General features: G+C 37.4%; 1 long non-coding RNA gene across 1 annotated transcript; it reads left to right on the forward strand.

Annotated features, from left to right (window-relative positions):
* The first annotated feature begins 4,503 nt into the window (after nucleotides 1-4,503).
* LOC149137984 (uncharacterized) lies at nucleotides 4,504-7,136 on the forward strand. The gene is made up of 3 exons (XR_016264540.1): nucleotides 4,504-5,000; nucleotides 5,190-5,431; nucleotides 6,922-7,136. It is a non-coding gene; the product is annotated as an uncharacterized LOC149137984 (long non-coding RNA).
* The last annotated feature ends 865 nt before the right edge of the window (nucleotides 7,137-8,001 follow it).

Consider the following 8,001-nt stretch of genomic DNA (forward strand, 5'->3'; position numbering starts at 1 on the left):
GTAGCATTGTATACTAGTATATCATCCAAATAGACAATAACAAATGAATCTATAAAATAGTGAAATACATCATTCATTAATCTCATAAATTTAGTCGGCGCATTACATAGGCCAAATGGCATCACAAAACCCTCATACAAACCTTGACTGGTTTTGAAGGCGGTTGTCCAGGTATCTTTGTTTTTTGACATGAACCTGGCGTATCTAGACTTTAAGTCCAACTTAGCGAAGTATTTTTCTTACAGCAGTTAATCCAGCAGATCATCTATCCTCGACAGACTTGAGCGTGATTTTGTTCAAAGCCCTATAATCTATACACATTCGCCAAGTCCCATCTTTCTTTGGCACAATGATGATGGATGACCCACATGGTCATTTACTCGATCGAATGATGCCATGTTCCAAAAGTTGTTGCAATTGTTTCTTCACCTCACATGCTTCTATAACTGACTGCCTATATGACCCAATTGTTGGCAATGCGGAGTCCGGCAATAGTTCGATCTCGTGCTCCATCTCCCTCTTAGGTGATAACCCTTTAGGCTCTCAGAACACATCTTTGTATACTTATAGCAACTCTTCCAGTTGTTGTTTATGTTTATTAGTGCACCCCTCCAAGGATGCCTTTCCTCTTACTGACTCTTCTATAAACTAATTTTCTCTTCAAAACAATAAAACATGCATCTTGCTAGAACTTATCAATTTCTTGACTTGGTTAACACTTACTAGCGAAATTTTTGACTTCCCTTTGTGTGTTGATCATGAACGATTTTCCATCCTTGACGAGCCGATACTAGTTGGCTCTCCACATTAATATTGCATCTCACAAGTACACATAGGGACTCCCAAACATGACTCCACATACATTTAGGGGAACCACATCTAGTTCTTCTTCATCAATAAAATCAACACTAATAGCAAATCTAATTTTGCAATGTTTTGTTGCCATCAGCTCTACATCTTTATTTACTCATCCCAATGGATATGGGTTTGGATGATCAAGAACTTCCAACCCCAATTTCTTGACCAACTATGCTGCAAAGAGATTCACCTGCAATCTTGAGTAAAATAGAGCATCAATTTTGTCTTCTTGACTTGTATCTTAATATGGAAGTGTTTGGTCATTTCTTTCTCTTCTTGTTGCTAAAGGCTACTCAAATTCACCTCTTTTTGCACTGATGTACAGACAATCTTCTCATCCACGTCCAAGTTTCTTCAACTTGTCTGCTCAAATCAGTGTCCATGACATTTTTCTTCTTATTGTCTTTCTTTTTGTTCTTCGGATTTAGCTTTGGATGCAACTTCCAACACTTCTCCTCTATATGGTTGTCTATGTTGCAGTGGTTGCAGTGGTTGCAATGGTTGTTGGGATCTTTGCACTGATGTGTTCTGGATACCATCTTTTTATATTTTCATGCTTTATGCTTCTTTTTCCCCTCCTTAGAAGCGTCTTATTACTCCTTGTGTTTCGATCCACTTGATTGCGCCCTCTTCAAGCCTATGCTCTCCAGGTTATGTGCCTGTACAAAAGCCTTGTCCATTGATTTGGGCTTGAACAACATCACTTGCTCCCATAGGTGACAGTGTAGACCCCCCAAATACTTAAGTACATCTGAGTTCTTTGAGGAGATACCCAGCATTATGCTAATCTTTTTGAACTTTGTGGTGTACTCCTGTACATTTTGCCCCAACTTTTGTCGAAGTAGTGCCATCGAATCCACCGGTCCTCTATGTACCCAATAGGGTAAAACTATTACTTAATGAGGGTTTTGAAGTCCTCCCAATTATTCATTGGAGGATCCCCTTCCAACCTCAAGGTCTTTGTGTGGCTCTCCCACCAACTCAGGGCATGGCCCTTTAATTTTAGTCGCACAAATGAAATCTTTTGTTATTCCTCAATTTGTTGGACATTGAAATACACTTATAGTTGTTGCAACCAATGATTTAACTTCAAAGCGTCGATCTCGTCATGGTACGACTTGATGTCAACCTTTGCTTCCATTTTAAACAAGGGTTGTGATTGATTCACAACACTCAAACTGGGTTGATTTTTTCCAAATTCTTTCTTTAGTTGGTTCTCTGTTTCTTCCCAATCTCTTGATCCCCCTTCTGATTTGTCATCTACATTTGAACCCCCATCTTCTCCAAATATCCCAAGCTTATTACTCATGCCCACCATGAGGATGATTTATATCAATGACTTCTTGTTCCAACCATGAAAACCTCTCCTTTGCAGGATCACGAGGGTTATTCACAGATTCATCGGCCATGATTAGGGTTTTATGACTTTTGGCTCAGCGGATCTAGATCTTTGCAATATTCTCGAAAGAAGTTGCTCTGATACCATTATGATCCATAAATCGTCATGGATATTCCATTGCACGTCACAACAAATCTAATAAAAATATATTTTAAATCTGAAATTTTACACTTACATTTTTATTAGATTTTTTGGATATGTAGATCTATTGTTAATAGTACATGCATGTGAATAAAAATTATACAAAAAATAGAGAACGGCAACATAAAAGCTCACACACACATTTGACACAAAATATGCTTTGGGAAACCCTTTCGAGAGAAAAACTTAGCTAGAAGGTCAAGTCGCTCCGCTCTCTTTCTCTGAATGGAAATATCGCTGCAAGTACAATGAAGTATGGCTTGTGGCCCGTGGGCTGCTACAGTGCACAAATCCTCTCTGTGTGCTCTACTTCTTATCTCTCTTGGCTTTTTTTGCTCAGCCATGGAACAAATGCACTCAAAAGAATGAAATCTCTTTTCCTCCTAGTGGCTCAATTATAACACAACATGATAGCCTACTAGTGGTTAGGTTTGACTATCTCAACTCTTGACCAAAGTTACAATATAGACTCTTCTAGAGTCTTCTACATCATAATCACATGGCTAGCCCCTTTCCATGAATAATCGGGGTTGACGTGACACCCTCTCGAATTATGGTGGTGAAAACAAGAAAGTCAACTTCTGAGTAGCATAACTTTTGCTGATGTGATTCTTGCACCGTTGGAAAGGTATCTATGTGTAGAATAGCATGAAAAAGTGTTGCGCCAAAGCGCCAAAGTTTTACCCCCAAAAAACGTCGATTGATGCCTCAAAATGCTCTCACAAGGTTTTAGGACTTATTTTGCCACACTGGGTTCTGCCGGTAAAAACAGTGCCGTGAGCTTATTCCTCCACTTTTTCAATTCTGAAAGCATAGAGATAGATGACAAACAATATAATGATCCAATCTTGAACAACAGTTTGTAAGCAATTCTAAAAATTTGCTTCCATGGACAACACAGGATGTGTATCAAACTTGAGAGATAACATTCACAAATTATGAAGCAAATCATATCTTTAATTGAGAGCAAAATGTCAAATTTACAATGCCACTGTCAAGTATACACCTAGAAAGTGCACCCACGAACAGAACTTAAGTTGACTGATTTGGTTGTACTTCTAAATCCAACTCGGCCTCCCCTGAATAGGCTGCTACAGGCATGCAAAGAATGTGGTCTCAAGGAAATTTCTAGATCTGGTACATGAGCATATCAATGACTCCCTAATTTAGAATTTTGTCCCCTTTTTGACAGCACTTGGTACCATAAACCCTTATGCAATATATTGCTCAGCCCTCTAAAAAACAATGCCTGGAAACTTCATAATTCATCCTCCTCACCTTAAACTAATATGTCCCTTCTTGTATGACGAAAATAGCACTTAGAATTGGAAGCAGAATGATGAATGACAGTTCGGCCCAAGAGTCTCTAAGTCTAGAATGAAGGATCAGGTAATCAAGGCAATCAATCCTCCTCTAAAATGTGTCTTTTGGCGTGTTGAATCTTAAGTATTGGTGCAAGATGACTTGGCCTCTTCCCTCTTGAATGAGCTCGATCCTCTTGTCAGAATTTAAATGTGTTCTTCCTTGGCATCAAGATAGAATATGCAGCCTCCTAAATCCTTTTTGCATCACGTCCCTCCTTGGAGATAATGTCGGCTCATCATTAAATCAGCAATTCGGTCATTAAATCAGCAATTCAGTTCATCCCTCGTCATTATTAACTCGGCCCTCCTGCAATTTTAATGAACTCAACCCTTTCTTGGCCCAAGATAAATTCTGGATTTGCAAATATAAATTCCTCCTCCAGATTGGGCAGTTCGATCTTCACTTGGTGAGACAAATAAGCTCGGCCCTGGTGATCAAATGATCCTGCAACCAAATTACACCCCAATGTTGGAGCCTCCTGCAAACAATGATAATTAGATCTTCTATAATAAGCACAATGGAAGATCTAAAATAATCCTCCCAAAGAGCTAAATAGGGTGGCACTCGAAGTCCACCGAAATTAACTTTGACTTTTGCATGAAACTCTTGAAACTTGCTTAACCTATTTTCTATGTCAAGAGATAGAGAGGAATAAAATTATTTGCAATTGAATTCCTCCTGTTATAATTATTCATGGTCTCCCTCTAGCTTCTAGATTCTCCATTTTAAATAAAATAATAATGTCTCAATTCTCCAATAAAATATTATTGTCGTCATTCTCCATCAAGATAATGATTTGTCTCCCCTCAATAAAATATTATTTTGCCACCATCCTCCATTAAAATAATAATTTCCACCTTTCTCCACCAAAAATAATATTTTCCTTTATTAATTTAATATTACCAAAAATTGGCAAAACTCCTCAGTGATTTTTAATTTTTTTCATTCATAAAATTGGGAACATTACAAAAACAGTAATGGTTACTGGGCCAAAATCCAAAAACATTACTCCTGGTCATTATCGGGGCTCTTTGTGTTTTAAATTTTCTTGAAATTTTCATCACAAGGGAGCTATTTCTGGATTGTACCTTGTTTTATACCGTTTTGCAGAGTACTTTTTTGCCCACTCGACACAAGAACCATGTTCAGGGCTGAACCATGAGTATGGATGGTTACACTAACAATATTACTTCATATGACATACGTTGTTCATGTTCAACATATGACACAGAAATAGGTATTATTTTCTGTCTATAGAATAGGTTTACGCGTTCAACATATGACACAGAAATAGGTATTGTTTTCTTTCTGTAGCATAGGTTTACTTTCGCTTGCTTAGAATAAGCAATTTTTTATCTTTTTCCAAGAATAAGATTCCTTTAATCTTGGTTTCATGTTTGTCATCTACCTTTTGCTTTCATTTCAGCATAGTCTTGCCAACTTGCCAGTCTTTGATGTCCAGCTAAGTACCTGTCTCTTATGATTCTAAAACATTCCTGAACGCCTGTCTTGATCACTGGTTTATTTATGACCTATTGTATGGAGTCTTATGGGAGGACATTTTGGAGGAGCTGTTGGAAAAAGGAACCTTCCCCACCATGGCTATTTTCTTGCTTCCCATAATCAAGAATAGCAAGTCAAAAGTTAGGCTATTAACTTTTGAAACAGGTATGCGTTTTCACTAAATTAAGTTATTCGGATGTGTTGATATATAGAATGCCGTACTAAAAAAACCACTTGCCTGTTTGAAGTAAATTGGGATCTTGAAAAAAATCTACGGAGGAACCCTACCTCCACACCCTTTTACCAGTCATGCGAGTGTGCAATTAGGCTTTCGCATTGAGTGTCTGTTGTTCTGTTGATAGGATATTCTGGAGATTTTAGGGACACGTATTCTTTTCCTGGCAATCAAAACAACCATCAATTATCTCTAGAGTAGATCTTCAATAACGCAGCAAGGAAATTCAATCCTTTGTGACCTGTCTCGAATTATCTTTAGAAAGCCTGCTGGTTTAGAAGATTATACAAATACAAACACTTTGCTGCTAACAATGAAACATCACATTAAAGCTGGCGTATTGATGATCAAAAGTCAAAGTGTCATTTAGTCAGCAAGGATTTTCAATTCGATTTCTTGCTCTCTCACAGTGGTGCTCATCTAGGTTAAGACCATTCTTGCTATGTTATTTACTACTCTAGTAAACTATGCAAGTGTTGGAGCATTGCTTTCAAAGAATCTGATTTTTCAGGAATCAAAATCACAGTAACCCACAAGAATTCACGAATTGAATGCCTTCTTTAACAATTTGAGTCTGTACTTGCACATGAGATGGGAGGCTAAAAAGAAGGGTAGCCAGGAATCAATGTTGAACTATACTACTGGCAAACAATGCAGCAATAAACGCAATGGATTCTTGCCACCACTGTTATTCTTATCCATATCAGAGTCAAAGCAACATTTTCTAGAGTAAGTTTCAGTGATGACAAAAAATTGAAAAGAAGCCAACAGTTGCACTGCAGTAATAAATCAGAAGAATTCGCAAACACTTGTGATTTGATGTAAACATAAGCATGATTCAAAGGGGAAATTCAAAAGTAACTTCACTGATCATAAAACATAACATTGTGCGCATGACTGAGGATCCAAGTAACCCCATCTAAGGAACCAAGGTAATGAGGATCAGTGATCAGAAATTGAGCAATCAGCCATGAAAGTGGTCCTGATTCATCCAAGTGATGTAACTGTTTTCAACAAGATGTTTACCTACTGGCCTTCTATACAGATGAGCCTTTCTCCAGGAACTGAATGAGCATTGGTTTTCTTATGATGCATGTTTGCTTGTGAATACCCTGCAATAGAGAGCAAGCTTCACTTCATTTTTCCAAAAGTAATTTTGTTTGCTTGCAGCTTATTTTCTGCTTATCAAAATTGGACGGTTGCCTCTCAAGACTCTGTTTCTGCTCAAACCTAGTTTTGCTCTCGTTATTGTTAATTTCCATTGCTTATAATTTTACTTTTGATGTTTTGCTTGAACAATTTGTTGTAGAATTTTGATTCTATTGCTTTTGATTTCAGTTTGCTTTCTTTTATCTAGTTTCTGTTTCAATTGATCAAAAATAGCTTGAAGATTTAACTCATTTCCTTTTGGTTAGTGCAGCTTGTTTTCATGCTTTCATGATTTTTGAAGTGGAAGATTTCAAATGCAGCTGTTTGAAATCATGAAAAATCTCAATAGGCTGCACGAGGAGATTAGGCCATCTGAATTTCTGCAAGGGTGCCACGTTATTCAAGATAAGTGGTGGAAGCACAGAATCCATCAGGTCAATAGCTCCTGAGTGACTTGGGAAACTAAGCGTTGGATTACTAACCAAAGATCTGAAGGGTTTTTCATCTGCTCACATAGTAATCACTGAATGCTACCTTATCTTGAGATGCAATCTTAGATTGCCTCAGTGATGCATTCATATCCATATGCTGTATTTTGATAATATATATCATAAATTGACATAATGCTTCTCCTTCTAAAAGTGACACACTTCTTTCTGCTAACATCAGTTTATATTTTTAACTCCCAGATACTCTAAAAGGAATAGTTTCTGAACTTTTTCAACTTTCTTCCAAGATTTTTTGGAGAGGCCCAGAGCCTAAACAGGACAACCATAAAAAAATACTGTTTGTGCTAATGTTCTGAAGAGCATCTTTTTTATTATACATGAAAGTGTCCGTGTTTCACACCATGTTAGATTTGGAGCGCTATGAAAGATGAGCATTCTGAGGATAATGAAATAAAGTCATCTCCCATATCTCCTAAGGGAACAAAGCCAGGGAAACTCAAGATAAGAGGATTTGAATGTGTTAATTTTAGTTAACAATGGTATGTCTATGCTTAGCACAATTTACTTCAATGTTCCTTAGTAGCCCAATAACAATTTCCAATAGCAATCACAATAATCACATTGACAATAAAAGCAGATAGAACATGAAACAAAATGCAGAAGAAAATCCAAGACAACAGGACACCAGATTTGGCAGATGCCAGGAAAAAACCCCGATGTGGGAAAAACCCTTTGATCAATTCTTCTTATTATTATATCAAAAGTTCAGCACAGAGAGAGAGTACAAAAGTCAAATTGACTTGCCCAATTCAAATCAAAACAGCCTTGTAAATTTCTGCAGTCAACTACAGTCAAACTTCAGCACTAACCAGAAAGTCAACACTGGTCAAAACAGCAATCAA

This window comes from Pinus tabuliformis, chromosome X, assembly GCF_031772625.1.
Source record: "Pinus tabuliformis cultivar Carrire ecotype Pingquan chromosome X, CPIR1, whole genome shotgun sequence".
NCBI lineage: Eukaryota > Viridiplantae > Streptophyta > Pinopsida > Pinales > Pinaceae > Pinus > Pinus tabuliformis.